A 22,165-nucleotide genomic window follows, 5' to 3' on the forward strand; every position below is an offset into this window, starting at 1 on the left:
GCATAAAGAATGTTTATTTCAGACACCAAAAAAAAAAAAGGCCTCTTCATGTTGTCATATTTCTCTAAGAACTGCAAGCAATCCTTAACATTTTTCTTTTCCCTAGCTCAGCAGCACTGCTGCCTCTTAGGTGCTAATCTAGTCAGTTCCTGCTGAATTACATCCCTTGCAACACAGCTGAACTAAAACTTACCCAAGTAGCAATTTTTGAGGCAGAGCAATATTTTTCTCTGATGCTGAAATATGAAAGTTTGGTCACTCCGTTCTAGAGGTATATATTTGCAGAAACAAGAGAGGGATTATTGGTTGCTGTTGTTTTTTCAAGGCAAATTCTACAGTTTAGTGCTCAGAAAAGATGGTCCAACACAAAGCTTTCAATAGCAAAATTTTTTTTACAAGGGCATCCTCAAAACTGGTGCTGATGGGAATTGCCAGTTTTATGTTTTGAACATAAAACTTCTGAAACAAATACGTGCTATTATGACTCAAGAAAGATATGTTTGGCCTTAATAACTTCTGGAATCTGATGATGATACAAAGCTGGGGGAGGTGAATGACACACCAGAAGTCTATGCTACCATTCAGTGAGTCCTGGACAGGCTAGCGAGCTGGACAGAGAGGAACTTTATGAGGTTTAACAAGGGCAAGTGTAGAGTCCTATACCAGGGGAGGAGTAACCGCGATCACCAGTACAGCTTGGGGACAGATCTGCTGGAGGTGAGCTCTTTGGAGAAAGATTTAGGGATCCTAAAGGACAACAGGTGAAACATCAGTCAGTAGTGTGCCCTAATGGCCAAGAAAGCTGATGGTAATCTTGGCTGCATTTAAAAAAGCATGGCCAGCAGATTGAGGGAGGTCATTCTCTTCCTCTATTCTGTTCTAGTGAGACCATATCTGCAAATATCTTGCATACAGTTCTGGACTCCCCAGTACAAAAAAGACATGGTTCTTCTAGAAAGAGTAAAGCAGAATGCCAAAAAAAATGATGAAGGGCCTGGAGCATCTCCCCTGTGAGAGAAGGCTGAGAGGTTTTGAGCTGTTCAGCTTGGAGAAGAGAACACTGAGAGGGGATCTTATAACTGTTTATAAATGTCTAAGTGCAGGAGTCAAGTTAGTGAGAATGGACATTTTTCAATGATGAGCAGTAATAGAACAAGAGACAACTGGCACACTGGAACACAGGAAGTACCATACTTACACAGAAAAGAACTTTTTTACGGTGAAAGTAACAGAGCTCTAGAACAGGCTGCCCAAAGTGGCTGTGAAGTCTAATTCTCCAGAGATATTCAAGATGAGACTAGACACCAACCTATGCGACCTATTGTAGGGAACCTGCTTTAGTAGCGGGGTTGGACTTAATGACCAACCCTATAATTCTGTGATTCTGTGTGATCACAGATTTCATTCTATGACAAGGTGACCCACTTAGTAGATGAAGGTAAGGCTGTCAAAGTGACCTACCTGGATTTCAGTAAAGACTTTTACACTGTCCCCCATAACATTCTTGTGGAGATGCTGGCTGCCCATGGTTCGGATGGACATACGCTCTGCTGGGTGAAACAGTGGTAGGATGGCCGGGTCCAAAGAGTTGTGGTCAATGGAGTTAAATCCAGTTGGCAGCCAGTCATGAGTACTGGGGCCACTTCTATTTAACATCTTTATTAATGGTCTTGATGAGGGGATTGAGTGCACCCTCAGTAAGTTTGCAGATAACAAAGTTGGGAAGGAGTGTCGATCTGCCTGAGGGGACAAAGGCACTACAGAGGGACCTGAATAGACTGGATTGATGGACCAAGTTAACTGTATGAGTTTCAATAAGGCCAAGTGTCGGGTCCTGCATTTTGGTCACAACAGCCTGAGGCAACCCTACAGGCTTGGGGAGTGCCTGATGGAAAGGGATCTTGGTGTACTGATGGACAGTCGGCTGAATATGAGCCAGAATTGTGTCAAGGTGACCAAGAAGGCCAATGGCATCCTGGCTTGTATCAGGAATAGTGAGGTGATCAGGGCTAGGGAAGTCATCCTGCCCCTGTAGGCAGCACTGGTGAGGCCTCACCTCAAGTACTATGTTCAGTTTTGGGCACCTCTGTACAGAAAAGACAATGAGGTGCAGGAGCAGGTCCAAAGAAGGGCATCAAGGCTTCTGAAGGGCTGGGAGAATATGCCCTACAAGAAGAGACTGAAGAAACAGAGTGTGTTCAGTTTGGGGAAAAGGAGGCTGAGGAGAGACCTTATTGCTGTCTTCTAGTACCTGAAAGGAGCTTACAGTGAGAGCAGAGCTGGTCTCTTCTCACTGCTGGCAGGTGACAGGACAAGGGGAAATGGCCTCAAGGATATCTTATCCGGGATAAGTTTAGGTTTGGATATCAGGAAAAACTTCTTTACACAAGGGGTGACTAAGCACTGGAATAGGCTCCCCATGGAGGTGGTTGAATCACCATCCCTGGATGTGTTTGAAAACTGTTTGGATGTGGTGCTCAGGGACGTGATTTAGTGGAGGGTTGTTAGGGTACTTTGGTTAGTCATGGTTGGACTCAATGATCTTTAAGGTCTTTTCCAACCTGAGTGATTCTATAATTCTATGATTCTATGATTCTATGACTATGATTCTATGATTCTATCATCAGTGGAATAGTCATACCAAACAGTGACTCAAAATTAGTAGATGCACTGACCTCCTGATCTGATATTAAGATCCCTCCACCTTATTATAATATTAAACTGTTAAATTAAATGTCTTTCAGAAGTATTTTATGAAGTAAATGGAATTTAAATTGACACAGAATAAAACTACTTCTCAAAAAATGAATAGGTATTTAATGCATCTACACACCATTTCTCTTATTCTTCTTACTAATAAGAAAGGAATAACTTTCAAAATTAAATATTTACAACATGCATACACCATTAAGTAGTTTTATGTAGCCAGCATAGAGGTTATTGTAGACCAGATTCTGAGCACACTGAATCAAACTGGATCTAACCAGCACTTCAGAAGTGCAGAAGTGATTTTTAAATATGCAGCATTTTTCAACTGTCAGCTTATCCAAAGAGACATGCCTGTACAGATGAGCATTTAAAGGGGAGAAGGTAAAGACAATTCCAAGTTTGGGAATGCTTTTCAAGTGAGCCAGCTCTTTGTTATGACTCTGATTGCTGTCAGAAATTGCTTATAGTGGAAGCAATTTTGTAGTGTATGAAAAATAATGCTCTGGTCCGTCATGCAGGAAATCTGACACAATATTGTCTGACCTGGGAGAGCTTTGCAAGTGACTTACAAAGCCCCCACCTTTGTTAATTTGTGGACACCTTAAAGCTTTTCCATCAGCTGAAGGCCACCACTTAGCAAATGCAGGAGCTCACATAACTAATGCCAGTAGATTCTTTCCTTAATAGTTTTTCCCTGGTTCTTCAGCAGTGATCCAGGGATGCTTCTTATGGGCTCTGCAGGATTAAAGATTAAAAAACTGAATTTTCAAAAGAATCAGAGGCAGTATTTATTAGCTGTTGATTTCAACCAAATTTTATTTAATTTCACCCTCTCTATGTTACAGGAGTCAGGATTTTGCCAGAAATATTTGTTATCCATGCAGTATCATCCTCTGGGCTTCTGTCAACACATCTGAAGTGAGCAGGATGGTTTGGAGGCAGCATGTTTGTCATCAGCGTGCTGTAAGTATAGAGTAAGACAACCAACTATTCATATTGCCAGGGAGCACAGGTAAATTTAGTGAATGGTAAATAAGAGTTCTAAGTACTAGCTTTTCCTAATCTGACATCTCTTCCCAACAGCCTGTTTCAGTGACTACTGAAAACATATCAAATATGGAGAGCTGAGTAACATGTCTGCTCAGTCTGGGGAAAGGGGGATTGTGATTAATGTTTATAAATATCTAACGGGAGGTGAGAGGCTAATGGATGATGCCAGGCTCTTCTCAGTGGTGTGTAGTGATAAGGACAAGGAGTAATGGCTAAAACTTGAATACAGGAAGTTCAATACAACTTGTGGAAGAACTTCTTTATGGTAAGGGCAACAGAGCACTGGAACAGGTTGCCCGGAGTGGTTATGGAGTTTCCTACTATGGAGATATTCAACACCCATCTTGATGCCTACCAAGATCTACCAAGACACCTAAACTGTAATGCTAAAAATGTGGTGCTAGTGATTAGGAAATTACTGTGCAATGTACTGAGATTCTTTTCCATCTTTTTAGAAATCTCTTCACAGTTCATATCAATTCAACAAAGAACAATTGAAAATAAATAAAATGTCCTCCAGACATTTACACTGAGGATACAAATTTTCCTTTCCAGTTTAGGCAGTTAAAATATTGTAGAACAGAGTATTTTTCCTCACAGAATCCTTCTGAAGACCAGAAGCAATGAAAAACTGAAGATAGGAAAATGAAGTAATGAAGCCCATGGCCAAACAGGGCAACATAATTATGTCTTGTAAGTACTAGGCTTGTATTTCCATTATTTTTCTCATTCACTGTGTGCTACTTGAATTTTACAAGTAGAGATGACTGAATAATGTAAGAAGTTCTTCACTGATGGCTGTCCAAATAAAATGTATGCTTACACTTCACAGCTGCTCTTTTTCTGGGGAGTGGGTAGCATTGCAGAAACAGAGGGAGATGGAAGAGTTTCTCAGAAGTGGGCTCGCCCATATTTGCTATTGTCCTGTTTTCTGCTCCATCCTCAGAATGCGCTGTTTCAACCACGGAGACGAAATCAGTCTCTTTTCAAGCACACAAAGAAAATTTTGCACAACACAGAGTTACACGTGGCCCCACAGGGCAATCAGGAAGAAGCAAGGATTTGCATTGCACTACCTCATTGTACATTCAGGGAGTAGGACCAGGATGTTATCGGCCCTACCCATTATATCCGGTAGGACCTTACTGTGTCAGAACACCAAGAGGGGGCTACCATTAGTAAGATGATGTTGATAATCTATTCCTGAGCAGTGGGTGATCTCTGATCTACCTCTCAGTACACGAGCAAGGAAAAGGTCACTCCCTTTTTAGGAAAGTGTGTACCATCTGTTGTGGAAGACAGGCAGCTTAGAAGATGGGAGAGTCCTGTTAAGAGAAAAAGGGAAAGGATTTGTGACTCTGCATACTGAATGGAAAATGTAAGGCAGAGACAAAAATGCACAGTGCATTTAATGCTTCCTTTTCATGTTTCAGTGATACAGGCTTTAATTCTCCAGATCTGTTGCTGGTTTGCAGACAAAGATGGGAACTGAAAGCCATATGATTTACAAATTAACATGTAAGTATATATTAGTGTGAGGTTACCTGCAGAGCCTCAATTCCAAAGTTATTAACACAAATTCAGCCAGGAAATATCACAAATATCACACAGATAATGTACAGTTTGCAATTCTGGTCTCATTGCATACTCATCCTTCAAGCCCCTGGCACAAGGTCCTTTATCTTGTGTTGTGAACATATCCTGCTCAAAATGTTGGCATGGAAGATAGCCATAGGCATTCAAATACTAACAAAAACAGTTATTGGCAATTGTGTGCAGATCGTAGAAACACCATACAACAAAATCGTAGCCAGAAGAAGTGTACTTGAAACATTCACCAGCCACACTGTTTACAAACAATTTAAGATAATTCTAAAAATTCTAAAAATATTCCAGTAAATTCAATATGCACAATTATGAATGGTCCAATCATGTCTAAGAAAATTGCACTATTTTGTTTTGTGAAATTGCATTTCCCAGAAAATTATATATCGACTCACCGGAACACTAATGAAAATTAATATCATTTTCCAGTACTTGCACTGAAATTTTCTTAGACCTTTGTGATTTTGGAAGACGTATATGTAGATATGTATCTCTTTACTGCTGCTATTAAGATTTTTCATTTGTTTATTTTCTGTCCTAATATCTAGAATTGTACTACCAGACATTAAGGTTTAACCTCGCCTTTTTTTAAACAAATCGTATGTTATCAGACACTGCTGTAGTATTAAAAATAGGCATCAGAAGTTCATGCTTGTTAGTCTCTGGTAAAGTATAATAGTAAATCCATTAAGCAGTACTCCAGTCCGTTATGACATTTTTCATCCAAGCAAAATTCTTTTCCAGTTATATTTCTGTATATTCCTAATTGTAATGATTTACTCAACAGTTTGATTAAAAGACAATAAAAAAGAAAGCATGAAACTTATTATTAAAATAAGCAAAAAAAAAAAAAAAAAAAGGTTCCAAAAAGCACTATGTGTAGTCTGTGCAAAAGATGTAGTCTTTTTCATATGCATTCATATGTTTTAATGAAGAGAAACTGTTGTAGTGCCTCTCCACTTTCAGGAAGTTGTTTTGTTCTCTTGATTGTGTCTCTGTTGTGTGGAGTGGAGTAGACCTTTAAATAAATTGACCTAAGCCACCTATCAATGGATTTATAGGCTTTGATGAAAGTATATTTCTGTACTGGTGACATGAATACCCAGTGACAAAGCACTGTAGCTAATGATAAGGGTTGCTTTCTCTGGTAGCTCTGTAGATGTTCTGATTAAAGCACCAGCCGATCTGCATTTGAACTATGTGGACTGACATCTTGACCTCAGATTTGCCTCTCATATAAAACTTTACATTTTTCCCTTCCCACTGTACAATATGAATAGAAGAGCTGTGGCTGTCTGAGTGGGAGGTGAGACAAATCAATCATTTGTCACTCAGCAGAAGAAAACGAATCACAATTAAATGAAGAGTTATTGATTTCTCTCCATCTCTTTGCATGGGAGCAGTTATGTGGAGTATACAAATGAGAGTAAACAAAGAACTTTCAGGTTGTTTCTGCTTTACAGATACCAAAGGTGGTAAGCCAGCAGCATAAAGAAAGAACTGGTGCTTACAGGTGGAGATTGACTGCTATTAACTACAATATAGAGGGAAAACTAACCTCTGAATCTACCTTGTGGCGTTATCTTTTCACCCTATTAAGACTTCTTTCTGTTAATATAAAAAGTTCAACATTAGGCATTACAGAGGTTGATCAGACACATTGTCCTTCAGAACAGAGCAAAGAACAGATATTGTTTACAGTTTGGGGATTAATAATTAGATTCATTCAAATGCTGAAAAGTTTGAGTAAATGATACACTGACAGAGAAAAAGCTCCCACCAAACCAATAATATCTGTAAAGTGTTCTATATAACCTTCGACAGAGGCAATCAAATCATTTTATATGTGTTGCCAATCAATAAGCAAGAGATATTGACAGCTTCTCAACAAGTTATTCAGCTAGTTATGATGATAACAACATTGTATCACATCATTACCAAAAAGAAACACATGGGAACTCCAATCTGATGTGATACTATCAAGTCCCACACGCTGGGCTCATCACCAGCCAAGAGTATTTCAGATTACTTTGTTCTGCTTCCTATCCCAGCTAAGACTGGTCAGATGGATGTGTGTTAGCTTGCACTGTGACTTCTGAATCACAAGGAAATAAAAGCTTGTGTTTTTTAAGCTGTAATTTGTTGTCCTGAGCTTTTCCTGAACATGAGTCAGACAACTGGAGTGAAAATGGGCCTCCTGAGGAGGTCACTGGGGGTTATTGTTGTTCTCCTGCAACAAAGATGATCTAGTGAACTTCAAGGTTTAGTCTTCTTTTTCTGGTTTAGTCTCCACAGAGCTTTTCTGATGAACTTTGGATCAAAAGAGATTATGTCAGTTTCCAGCTCCATGCTGCATGCATGCTTCATTAGCATTTTTAGGAGAAAATAGTTATTTTCTATTCCACTCTCTGACACTAGGATAGAAGAACTACCACAATATCAAAAGCACAGAGTCTTCTGCAAAGGATGTTCTTTCAGGACCACTTTTTGGATATGTCTGTCCTGGAAAATGCCTTGCAGAATTGAACATTAGTAGATAGTAGTAGAGGATCAAGCGCAAGGTACAAGCAAAATCATACTACGGAGAGTTATGATCCCTCTGCTGTAGCAGAGAATACAAGACAGTTGTAGTATTGCTTCCACTTCAGCAAACTTTGTCACACATATATTTTTCTTTTCAAGAAGGCAAACTGCCTGTGGAAAATCTTCCAAAACTTTTATATAAATCCCTTAAAGCCTATACATACTAACGAGAAGAGGAGAGGAGAGGAGAGGAGAGGAGAGGAGAGGAGAGGAGAGGAGAGGAGAGGAGAGGAGGAGGAGAGGAGAGGAGAGGAGAGGAGAGGAGAGGAGAGGAGAGGAGAGGAGAGGAGAGGAGAGGAGAGGAGAGGAGAGGAGAGGAGAGAAGAGAAGAGAAGAGAAGAGAAGAGAAGAGAAGAGAAGAGAAGAGAAGAGAAGAGAAGAGAAGAGAAGAGAAGAGAAGAGAAGAGAAGAGAAGAGAAGAGAAGAGAAGAGAAGAGAAGAGAAGAGAAGAGAAGAGAAGAGAAGAGAAGAGAAGAGAAGAGAAGAGAGAGAGGAAGAGGAGAAAAATCATTGAAAGCAAGAAAGAGAGAGGCTACAAGCAATTCTATCTCTGTTGAACCTGAAATGAAAGCCAATAATAACTGAGAAGAATTCAATAGCTTTCAAGAGCATTTCTCTATTTTCTTCAGCTAAATTAAAATGAACTCATATGCTCAACTGTGCTTAAACAAAAAATAGTTACCATGGTTACAATGAATTTTTTCTAAATGTTGCAGAGTATATGAAATAATCAGCCAAAAGGACTATGCATAAACTGAAGGCAGCTGGGCAAGCCTTTTAAAAATATCAAGTAAACAGAAAAAGAAAACAAAACAAAAAAACAAAGAAACAAAAACTCAGTTAAGATAATTCCTCAAGATTTATGCTATTTTCTTTATTATATTGTGAATAAAAAGATGGTAAAGGAGAAAGAGAATGAAAGTAAATACTTTAAAAATCATTCCTTTAACATTTGTAATGCTGGCTACAAAGAAGCTGACTACCAGACAATAAACAGGTAAGGAAATTAATATACATTCTAAGACATCATTAAATTGAACTGCTTTTTATAGAAAGTGCTCTTTGAGACATGTAAGAAACATTATTAATCAAAGAAAGTATATTGAGTCACAGATAAAGAAAGCACAAAACTGATGGACTGTATTTCACAGACAATCCCTGACATAATGTAGAAGCCCTGCTTTTTAGTCCATAGGTGCTCTTTAACCTCTCCATTAAGTAGAATAGCATTTGCAAGCTGACAAAAGAGTGGCTATTACTCACAAGAATAAAACATTGCTAACAAGTCTCGCTAAGTTTAGAGGAACCTGTCCTCTGCTTCTACCTTTTGCTCTTTTTCTTGGTTCATGTCTTACATAAAATTTTATCTTTTGTGAAGGAACAGTGTATGCAAGTATGCAATTTGTCTGAAGGGATCACTCAACTGAAAGCAAGATTATCACTAAATAAGCTTACTACTATCTTACTCAATTTACTACCACCACTACCCCTCCCACTGTGGCATAAACAGAGATGAATAGGGTTGAAAGGGAACTAGTACTGATAGTGCCTGTTCACACGCTGGGTCTCATTCTGGTTGCGGTATGATTTCCCTTGCTCTGGAAATTTTTAAGGATGCAGTCCAACAAATTACTCCGAAAAAATGACTGACTGATGAGGAAACCCATCATAAGCAATTAAAGATAGTACAAAGAAACGATACTGCATCAGAGTCCATATATTAGATAGGCATAATTAACTTCGAGTTATAATATATCATAACAGAGTAATGAAGATTCCCTAGTGTTACATAATTGCTTTTATCAAATATTTAGATGCTATCTTAGCTGCATTTCTGTGAATTTTGCTAATTAAATGAAGCAAAGAGAGAACAAATCAGTGAGATATTATTTTAGAACTGGGACTGGCCAAAGCTTTGGGAAAGAAAGATGATTGCTGAAGGAAACTCCTCAATCAAAGCCCTGGATCAACAACTGAAAACAGATTTAAGAAAAATAGAGTAAGAAACTTAGACACAAGTTCTTTCAGAGTCTCACCTTTCCTATCACCCTGTGCAAACTTACTAACATTAGATTTTGTAACCCAGGAATCAAAAAAATTATTTTAACATCTTCAAAACATCTGAATGTAAAGTTGGAGAAAAATCTGACTATTTTAAGGACAGTAGAAATAAAGCAGCTCTAGTTACTAATTGAACACTTAAACATTTTCACTTAAAAATGTGAGTTCAAGAAGACGGTGCCTAGTTGTTTCAAAGATGTTAGAAACAGCAAAGTGTAGAGATGTTAGTTATTATTTGGTGTGAGTTACAAAAGGGGAAGGTTCTAGTACTGCTATTTATCTCCTGATTTGTTTGAAATTAACAACCAATAATAATTGTTTGCTTGTTGTTCATACATCTGCTCTTTGAGCTTTGGGAAGGGTAAGTGGAGTGAGAACAGATGTTTGGACTGGACTTACAGTGTCAGTTCCCTTTTAAGAGTAACAGAGACACATCTTTCCTTTGGAGGCAAAGAACTCATGTTTTTTGACATTAAAATATAGGCAGGGAGATCAAAATGTAAGTTTTGAAAAATAATTTACCAAAGTAAGTATTAAAGAAAATTTTCTTATAAGTGAAATTATTGTCATTTATTGGAAAAACACTTCTGCATTTAATGCAATGGAACTCCACATGAAAGGCTGTTTTATATTCTTGTGGGTCACATGGGATCAGGATCTTTACATAAGCAGTAATTGCAGTGACAGAATTTTCCTTAGAGCTGGGACTGCTATTATTTTTATTTCCACCTTGTTTTATAGTAAAGAGGCTACCAGCAAAACCAAAGAAGTTAAACATTACGATTTCTGATCATTGCTGTTTTCTCTCTGTATTAATTCCTGTGGGGATTGAAATGTCTTAATAAATAAAGCATATTCCAACTGGGAAACTCTGACCTTAGAAAAACAAGAGCCATAGCCTGGCCAGTTAGCTGAATCCCCTTACAGGACGCTATTTCTGCATGAAGTTATAATTGGGAGCCTCAGTCATAATCATCTAACTTACATTTTAAAGCTGCAGTGCCGTGATCTGTTCTTGATGGCCTAAAGCACTACTCCAGAAACTCAGCTTTAACAAGAAGTCTTACATTTTGCCCTTTGAGTAGCTTGTGTTGCTGTCTGGCCTGACAAAATGTGTGGAAAATTTAACCAAATACTTAATTAATCTATAGAACTTGGTCAGCATTGTGTTATTTATGGTGATGCATGAGCAGCCTTAACAGCATAACTGCAGTGTTCACTATAAAATAAACTGGTTTAATCTGGCCAGCCAAATTGGCAGAAAAGCTGAGTTTGTGCAAATCATAGCTTTAAATTATATAGTCCATGAATGGCAGTAAAATTCTGTTTGTTTTGCAAGGAAAACTGTGGGAAAATAAATCAAAAAACCCCAGTAACATGTCAGGAATAATCCTCAGTAACCAATGAAAGGATGAGCTGACTTATTGATATCACTCCCAAGAACTTAACTTCCGTATCTGTAAGAAGGGAGAGCAGGATGGATGGAGCAAGCTTTGTGACTGTCATTCTGTTACAGGGTGCTGAAATCCACTCGAAGCCCTTTCTTCTTCATGATCTTAACCAAATCTTGATTTATTGCTCCCACCCCTGAATCAACTTTAAAAATATTTCAAATGTGGGGCTTTTATTCCTCACTTCTTTTCCTTTCCCACTTACTGTTGCTTCCCTCCTGTTGTTTACTAAGAGACTTACTCCAGGAGCGCTGTGTGCTCTGCAGCACCACTGTGACTTGATGAGCAGAAAGACAAAGAGCAATACTTTCAGCACCCTAATAGTGAAGATAGTTTGACAAATATTTGAGTAGCTCAATTTGCGTGTTGTTTTTCTATGGCAGCATTGCAGCCAAAATGGGCCTGAAAGGCAAGCTTTAGCTACTCTTGCTATCAAGTTTTAAAATATTACTGCTCTCAGTTGCTCATACTACTTCTTTTCCAGGTTACTTCCACCACACCAGGGATGGCTGAAGAAACATGCATCCTCATCTTTGCCTCCCACCTTTATTTAAAGTGATTAGTAGTTTAGATACCAGGCAGTGACTTGGGGAGGTAGTAAAGAATAGGCTTGCATTGATGTCTGCCTCAAAAAGAGTGGCAGGTGAGACAACCAGGAATGGAAACCACTTTGACTGCCACAGACAATAGTAGAGATAATCTGTGAAAGCATCTTTTCTCTTTATTTTTATAGGCACTTCTATTTTTCTGTTGTTTCCAAGTGTACATTTAACCCCAGTTAGTTTATTTTTCCCCAAAAGCTTAGTCGTTTTTATTTTAATATTTCATAAAAGACTGACAAATTTTTGATTTTTCTGTATTGTAATTCTTTACAACTGAAGGAAATGAAATTAAAGACATGGTTAAAGCACTGATGAATATTTTGCATTTAAATGCAGATCATTTTCTCTATAATTTTTCCCCTTTGTTCTGGAAGACTGTAAAGACTTTAACAGTGGCTGTTTGCTGCAAAAATGCAGACATGTTGATCTCAACATTTAATTACATACACCTTCCTGAACTCTTTGATAAAGAGCTCAGTAACAGATGATCGCTTTTCGTACTTGAGTCCAACACTGAATGTATTTGAAAATGTCACTGCATGTTCCCCAGCAAATGCCTACTAGCTCCACAGGTAGCATCCGATTCTGATGAGAATGAATAGTTGTGATTTAAAAACAAAAATCTCAGTAATCTAGAATGCAATTAAAGAATGAGAGAGGCTTTAGAGTTTAGAGCATAGCTTAAAAAAAATGTTTTCCAGAAAAGTATTTTTTTCTATCTTGTTAGGAGACAAATGTATGTTTTTTCCTGTAATTACTATACAAAATGTTCTTGTTTGGTCCCTTAAGGTACCTCATTTAAAGCCATACTTCCTCAATAATGTGTGTGCAGTTTTACTCAATTTGTTACCTCACTTATTTGAAAAATATATATATCAATAATGTAGTGCTTGTGCCCGTCATTAGCCTGCAGAGAGCAGAGCGGGGCATGCCAGAACAGTATCGTGTTGACCTGGCTTGCCTGCACTCTTGTAATTATTAGCAAAAGGATCTTGACATTTTAGTTTAATAACTAAATTTCACCTAGCTCACTGAAACAGAAAATTAGCACATTCTGCCATATAAGATTTTAACAGGAAATCACAGAAAGAAGTAGAGCATTGATTTCAGTACAAAATGCGTATGTTCTGAATGTTCTGCCCACAAACAAAAGATTTTTCTCATTCCAAAAGGAGACATTCTAACTTTAAATACCACAGATGTATAGAAAACTGATAACTGTAGTGCTGATTGACATTCCTTCCTGAATTTCAGTAGATTGCCTTGCATGGTAGTAACATAGTTTAGTGATGGAAATTGGTATGTTGGGTTGAGGGCTAAACTTGACAGTTTTGAAGACCTTTTTCAAACTAAATAATTCTGTGATCCTATACATATAAACTTACTGTCTTGGACTGAGATTAGTAACATGGACACTAAAACTGCAAGAAAAGTAAAACTGGTTCACAGACATATAGGCCATGAAGTCAAAAAGTCAGTAACAAGCTGAAGGACATAGTAATTAGGAGCCCATTAAAAAAAAAAAAAAAAACAGGGTATTTGAATGCAAGGAAGTTTTTCTCAGGAAATGTAAGTAGAAATAGTTTTGATTGCCCTTAAGTCCTGAAAAAGATATTCTGCACCTTCTGACACCAAGAGCTAATTTACACTCTCAGACTGAAATGTGGTTTTGTCAGGTCTCTTTTTCCTGGTCTGTTTTCCCTCCTTTCCAAATGTTTTCATTCACCTTTCACTCTCCTGAGCTGCTGGAACATATTTCTGAGATTTTGAGTGTTTCTGGTATTGTGTTGTACAAGCTTCGCTTAGGCAAGAGAAGGAATGGGATGTGCTCTGTGACCACTCACCTGGAACATAACAAACATGAATCTGAGCAAAAGACCTTCAAGCTCTCATCTGTCATCTCCTTTTTTTCTGAGCAGGAGGCTGCTTTGCCATATGGCACTTGTTGAGGTTCCTCTAGTCCTTTCACATAACTTCAGATATGAGCATTTAGCCTTATAACAGCCTGCAAAAGCAAATATCTACTTGAGATGAAACGTTTGTTTATTGTGACATTTTCAGTATAGTATACTGTTTCAGTATACATAAGCTTTAAATAAAGTGCTTTTTCATTGGAAGCATTCTGTAGATTCAGAATTTCTCTGTTCTTTTTTTTATTATTGCTTGTTCTTGTACAGAAAAGCTAGATGATGAACATAATCACTTTATATTACATTCTCTAACCTGTTTTTGGCTCTGTTATCAATTTATATAAAACTAATTTGAATATGATTATGGTCACACATGAGACTCACTGCTCCTTCAGACTTAAGGATATTACTATTCTACTGGAATAAGCAATATTGTAATCTGATTTCCCATCTTTAAGTGCAGCACAGCTGTCATAAAGGATTTGTTATCACTGCAGTTCATAATTTTCTTCCTGGTCAATGTGCAGTATGATTGGTGCCTTTACTGTCTGTTCTACTTGGTTGCTCCCTGGTAATTATTTTACATGTAGATTTACATGATAAAAGCATCATTTTCTGTTAAAATGGGTAATAAATAAATTAGCCCAAATGAGTAAGCTGGAACAATTTCCTACATAACAAAAGCTGATGCTTTTATAAATTAGATGTTAAACTGCAGCCAGAATTTTAAGACACTTCTAAGTGAAACAATAAACGTTAAAGCTAATTGCAATAAAGGAGGAAAGAATTTAAATGTCAGTAAGCAGAAAGACATTTTAAAAGTTCACCAGCTTACTAGGGAAACAGGAATTGCAGAGAATGAACAGGTAAATCGTACAAAAAAAATTAAATGGATTTTAGAAACATTGTTAAAGTACATGGCATATAGACTTAAGTTTCTCAGGCTGCCATGGAAAATATATTTTATTATATGCCTATAAACTTTTCTATCTCAGAACTCAACAGAGCACTCTGATGTGTATGTAAGAGGTGAATTTTTCTTCACCTTCAGCTCTGGGAAGATATATAAATTGCAGAAGACCTTCAGAAGACTTACCCAGATAAGAAAATGAAATGTCTACCTAAAAAAAATAACTATATGTGAAGTGAATATGTGTCTCATCTCTTAGAAGTTCTGTGGACAATCAGATATTAACATGAATTATTAAAAAAAATGGAAGATACCAATTCAAAAATGTTGAGTGTTTACATTATTCAACTGGATCTACAAATGCTCTTGCCTTCCTCATTTTCATTGTTATTAACCTGAATTAAAGCACAAAGTTTGTACTAATTTTACTGAGCTCCAAATAGGCAAGGGCATAAGGATGAAGTCTGGTTGTGAGAGCAGGATCCACAGTGTCAGCTCTGCTGCACCCAGCCCTGACCTCCTCCCCGAGTCATTTTGCCATGGCCTGTCTTCCAGCAGTTCCAGTCCCAAAACAGAAGACAGATGGGAAGCTCTGAAATGTCTTAGCTCCAGAGAGTCCCACAATAAAAGTCTTTCCACAAAAGTGACACTCAGCTTTTTAGGAGATTTTTCTTTTTCCAAGAAAATTATCCCCAAGTGGTCACACAGTTGTCATATTTTCCTAATGTTTTGCATGGAGCTTCTGGGCTTATACATTTATTCTACATCACAGGGATGTTTTTCTGGAAGAAGTGTGCTGGAGCAGAAGGGTTTTTTTCTTTGTTTTGTTTTGTTTTTTTAATTGTTTTGTTTTTTTTTTTCTTTTTCCCACCGGATTTCAGACATGAAGTTTTCAAATACTGTCTATTGCTGCAGCTGGTTCATCTGCTTTAGACTCTCATGATATGGCCCTGATACCTGCTTGAAGTCATGCATTAAGTCTGGCTTTGTTGCTAGAAATGTATTCTCTGACAATCTGCAATTTTCCACTGTTACAGTAGCTGACCACCATTTCCCTTTAGCACTCATTTAAAGAAAGTGCTTTTTAAAGACCTTCTTATTGTCAGAGCATGGCCACTTAAGTTTCAGATGACATTTCCAAGTGATATCATTTATTCTTTTAATAGCCCTCTGGTCGTAGATTGCTTATGAGCAAAAATGCTTTGCTTTTCTTTCTCTGTTCACCTTGATGAGAGTTGTAAGTCTTGGAGAATTCTTTCTCCTAAAATACAGAGATTTTAGAATTACTTTCTCTTGTATTTTTAAAGTAAACCAATCTCTTTAGATAGTGCTTTAGCATGCAATTGCTAGTTAGTGCAAAGTAAGCATGCAAAACCTATTGAGTTAATTGGCACTCTGTGTCTTTCTGTGCACTTCTCCTATTTCTCATTATTTCTTGAGAATATTTTTAAACAAAATCCTTTGGGAGATTTTCGCTTTCAGCTGTTTGAAAGTTAAGACTGTACATTCATTTCTGCTGACACTTTCTCCATTGTCCTACTCAAATAATGCACTGAACTTAACAAAAATCTTATTTTGGTAGGGGATTTGGGATTTTTAGAAAACATTCTTGTCCCAGGTAGAGCATTAAATGAAACAATTAAAGAAATGGAGAGAAAGAGTTTCTAAGCAGGAGTTTTATACCAGATTTATGAAAGACTTTTTCCTACCTCTTTTCCCTAAGGGAGATGACTCTCAGACTCAACATATGAATTAAAAAGCAGCCAGGTTGCAGGCTTACTTTCCATTCTCATTCATATGAGCAAGCTTACAGGCATTTTAAGGCAAGCCTAGAGGTCCCTGTGTCAGGGCTCCCATCTCTAGTGAACAACTCTCTCCTCTTGTGCGTATCCTTGTGTATCTGACAGAAGTTCTGGGGAATTTTCAAAGCAAGTGTCTGGAAGCTCTTGTTACTGGCTACAGGTTGCAATTTTCAGTCCTGAAGACACATTACAGTTGTCTCTCTGACTTCTATTTTTAATAGGTCTTTAGCAATGTATACTATTGTGGATTTAAGCCAGCAAGGCACTCTTTTTGCTTGCCTCAACCCCCTCCTAAATGGTGAGTTATCCTGAGAGCCAGGATCAAATACTATTTCTTTATCACATCCAAGAAAGCTAACCGAAGCTGGCAATGAGAATAGTGAAGGTATCTTTCCCCAGCACAAAGCCTGTCAACTTTGGATGGGTGCAATGCAGACTACCTTTGTTAGGGACCAGGTCACAGGCTGCTTGCTGCCAGGAACATGCATTGCACTGCCTCATCCTTAGTGTTAAAAGTCTTCCACCATAAGCTGCAATATTTATAGAATGATATAAAGAAGCATAGAATCATTGAACAGTTTGGGTTGAAAGAGATCTTTTAAAGATAATGTAGTTCCAAAACCTCTGCAGGGTTGTCACTCATCAGGTCAGACTGCCCAGGGCCCCATCCATTCTGGCCTTGAACACCTCCAGAGATGGAACACCCACAACTTCTCTGGGCAACTGTCCAGTGCCTCACCACCCTCTGAATAAAGAATTTCCTCCTGACATCTAATCTAAATCTTGGTCAAGGAGGATCTGGTCACAGATCATCTAGGCAAATTTGACATGCACAAATCCATGGGCCCCAACAGGATGCACCCATGAGTGCTGAGGGAGTTGGCAGAATTGATTGCCAAATCGCTCTCTGTAGTGTCTCTGTACTGGGTTCAGTCTTGTTCGAAATCTTCATCAGCTAACTGGATGAAGGGATAGAGCGCATCCTTTGCAAGTTTGCTGATGATATGAAGCTGGACAGAGTGCCTGGTGGCTGTTCTGCCATTCACTAAGACCTGGACTGGCTAGAAAACTTGAGGTTCAGCAAGAGCAAGAGTAGAGTCCTACACCTGAGGAGGAGTAACTGTACACATTAACGCAGGTTAGGGGATGATCTGCTGGAGAGGAGCTCTGAAGAAAAGGATCTGAGTATCCTGATGAGCAACAAACAGATCATGAGCCAGCAGTGCGGCAATGGTATCCTGGGATGCATTTAAAGAGAGCAGGGCCAGCAGATGAAGAGAAGTGATCTTCTCCCTCTACTCTGCACTGGTGAGTCCACATCTGGAGACATATTTTCTCCAGTTCTGGGCTCCCCAGCTCAAGACAGACACAAAATTTCTGAGTGTGTCCAGTGGAGGAACATAAACAGTATTAGGGTCCTGAAGCCTCTCTCTTGTGGGAGAAGCTTGAAAGACTTTTGACTGTTCAGTTTGGAGAAGAGAATACTGACTGGGGATTTCATCAGTGCTTATAAATATCTGAAAGGTGGGAGTCCAGTGGATAGGGTCAAGTTCTTTTCAACAGTGCCCAGTGATAGAAAAATGGCAATAGGCACAGACTGGAACATGGGAAATTCCATATTAACGTGAGGAATAATTTCTTTTTTTGAAGGTGACAGAGAACTGGAACAAGCTTCTCAGAGAGGTTGTGGAGTGTCCTTTCCTGGACATACTCAAAACTCACCTGGATGCTTTCCTGTGCAAGGTACTCTAGGGAACCTACTTTACAGAGGAATTAGACTAGGTGATCTCTTGAGGTCCCTTCTCCCCTACAATTCTGATTCTGTAATTCTACCACTATCAAGTGTATCAAGTGTCTCTTTAAGTACTGGAAATCTTCAAGGCGGTCTCTCCAGAGCCTTCTATCCTCCAGGTTGAACAGGCCCACCTTCCTCAGCCTTTCTTTATAGGAGAAAGGCTGAGGCTTTTACTCATCTTCATGGCTCTTCTCTGGACCTATTCCAACAGCTTTGCATCTGCCTTGTTGAATCTCACTAAATTCTCATGGGTTCTCTTTTCAAGCTTGTCCAGGTCCCCTTGGAATGCACCCCTTCCTTCTATTATATCAACTGTACTCCTCCAGAGGACACCACTTATTACTGCTCTCCACCTGAATATTGAACCACTGACTACATACCTCTGGCTGTGACCATCCAACCAATTCCTTATCCACAGAATAGTCCAGCCTTCAAATCCATACCGCTCCAATTTAGAGATTTTAGAATGTCGTGCGTGTTAAAGCCTTGCACAAGCACAAGGTAGGCAATATCAATTGCCCCTTCTTTGTCCACCGATGCCATCACTTTATTAGAGAAGACTAGTAGATTGGTCAGGCAAGATCTGCCTTTGGTGAAGCTGTGCTGTCTGTTTAAGATCACTTCTTCATCTAGTATCACTTTAACATAGTTTCCAGGAGGGTTTGTTCCATGATCTTCCAAGGCTTCCAAGGTGAGAGGTGAGGTTCACAGGCTTGCAGTATCTCAGATTTTCCTTTCAACCTTACTTAAACAAGGGAGTGAATTCACTAGTTATGTTCTGATTCTTCTCACACCGAACCTCAGTATGGCTCGGTAGTAGACTCAATACAATTAGAACGAGGTCCAAACTCTTAGCAACTGCAAATTCCATCAGGTAGATAGATTGTTTTATGATGTATGAATTATCCATCCAAATGTACATTAGTCCCTTTAAACAGTTTTAGTCCCTTAACTATGTTTAGTTACAAAGTTAATGTAGTAAAGTTCACCTCACCTAAATTCAGAATTCACCCTATGTTCTCATTACCAGTAACAAGAAGAAAACATGGGGGACAGAAGATTGACTTTGGCAGATGTATTAACCTCCTTGAAAATTTAATTTGAACTGCTTGCGCACATAACTGCTTGTGTGCATAATCTTCTTCTGTTTCTTCTGTGCTATGCTGCTTTCTCATTTTTCAAAGCCTTGTCTAAATTGCTTTTTATGAGTAGTTGGAGGGAAAACTTATAATGACTCTCATCTTGGAATAGCGCTACCCTTTAAAGCAAATCACAATAGACACAGCACTCTTTTCTGAGCTAACGAAACAGAAGAACTTAGAAATTCCTCAAGAACAGTGTCTGTAGCCTACTAGTTCAGTTCCTTCCTAAGGTTCAGGCTACTAAACATTTACTAACGTGACAGAGAACTCTACTCCATGAGTAAAATGTTATTCAGCAGGTAACTGGGCAGGAGCACTCAGATCTGCCTGATTGTAACACAGTAGATTGCCCTTTTGTAACACAGGTAGAACATAGAGTTGGAGCCCCTGCAGATGAATCATTAGGATTTGACAATTGCCCTTTCATTACTCCTCTTAGCCATACAAATCTCTCTGTAAGTTCTCTGGCTGATCCAGCTCCGACACAGCAGGTCTCCAATTGTAAAAAGTTTGAAGAACTGAAACTTGCAAGGCTGACATACCTTGAAAGAAGTTGACTGGTCTGGAGGTCCACACAGTCCTTCAGTCATGTACCATGCCATTCTATGTGGGAAAGGACAGCAGTTTCCTGTCTAACTGATGTTGCAGAAAATATATACATTCAAGAAAAGGTCAACGTAACCATTAGAGATCCAAATCTGGATTCAGCAATCAGTGAGTAATACATTACATGTATACTGTGTAGTTTCTATGAGAGTTAGTACAGAACTGAAGCAGGTCTTTGGGTAAAGCATGTATTTATATACCAGTGCAATAGGAATGAATGCTCTCTTTTTTCCAATAAGAAGTTGCTAGTATTACTGTACAATGGTCATACTTCACATGAACTAGTCACATTTCAGCCCTGGTAAGCTCCCTCTGCCATCCTGCTGCTGAGAAAGCAGCAAGAAGTGCATTCAAAGCAGTGGAAGCTCAGTGAGGATACAGTGAACCTAGCTGTGTATGTAAGGAGCAGTGAGGCTTCTGAGCAGCCTAATGTATCTGAACCCAGGCTGTGCTCACTGCCAGTCCTCCTTCCAGGAGAGCTGGGGGAGGTGAGTCCTGTGTATTTAAAATGGCAGGAGACACAAGTGACAAAGGCATCTGCTGCAGAATTCTCACATAGCACACATTTTTTCATTGAACTACTTAACATGGTGGCACACAGATCATTTTGAAATCTATGGATGGACTGACTTTTGTATCACAACTTTGGTGTAACTCATCGACAACCCCAGTTAAGATAATGTTCGCTTTCTACAGAGCCAAAATAATGATAGTTAGCAACTGTTTCCTCAGTCTCCCTGCACCAAAAATCCCATTCTACCTAAGAAAGAAAAAGCTTTCTTTCATCCTTGAGGAGGATAGATTGAACTTTTAAATTTATCTTGTGGATTTTTCCAGAGAGAGCTTTACAAGAGGCTCAGGATGGAAGGTTTCCCATGTAAAACAGCCATATTCTCCAAGAAAATTACATTATCACAGTCAGACCTCTCAATACATTAATACAGGAATACTGACTCCAGAGAACCATCCTCAGGTTACATACCAGAATCAAAGCAGGTTCCCTACTCCAAGCACTCTAAAGCTGCTAAGTATACTGTCGCCTACTCTAAGGAAATTTTCCTAACCACTGAAGGCAGGATGAGAGACAGACTTTTCAATTTGCTCTCAGATATCTTCAGAAGATACCTCTCAAAACAATGCTGAATAAATATGGAAGCACAGATACTAACACTGAAAAAAAAATCCCACCTCTCTCAAACAACTTGCAAACTTCATAGCTCAGGAGGAATGTCAGAGGAAAGGGACAATGCAAGTAAGCAGAGAAAACAGAATAGCAGCTCACAAGTATAATGTTTTTTTTTTTTTTTCCTGAGATTCTTTCTTTTTGGTCCCTCTCACTAGGCAAGAGCATGTAACCATAGATTCAACTTTGAACTTGTAGCATCCCCTGCATTATTCTTATTGGGGTGGAGGAAGAAAAAGGGAAGGTTGCTGCTTTCCTTCTTGACTTTTCTCTACTGACATTAATACTATTTCCTTCATTTGGAATTGCCTGGAGGGCATATCCAAACAGCTGGCAGCCCACCAACAGAGGGACATAAAGATGATCTATTAACAAACAGAATGGAGGAGTCATACAAGAAGTGAGGTGAAACACAATGCTGCATGGTGTTTACAATAAATACTGAGTATGAAATCAGTACAAAATGTAAGGCCATTGTTGACCACAGCTGATAATATAGGCATGCTGATGAAATAATATTAGGAACCATTATCAGCACAAAGGAAGACTAAATATCATGCAGAAATTAATACTTGACCTCAAGGTCAGGGTAATAGAGACAGGTGTAGTGAATTCATACAAGTTGAAAAATTATGAACATATTAAAAAAAAAAAAAAGGCAGGAATTTCTCCTATAAGTTTACAGATGATTGTTTGGAAAAGAAATAAAGCCTTTTAACTTGTGCCAGACTTCTCTATTATATCATCAGTGTGATA

This window comes from Meleagris gallopavo, chromosome Z (assembly GCF_905368555.1).
Source record: "Meleagris gallopavo chromosome Z, MGAL_WU_HG_1.1, whole genome shotgun sequence".
Taxonomy (NCBI): Eukaryota; Metazoa; Chordata; class Aves; order Galliformes; family Phasianidae; genus Meleagris; species Meleagris gallopavo.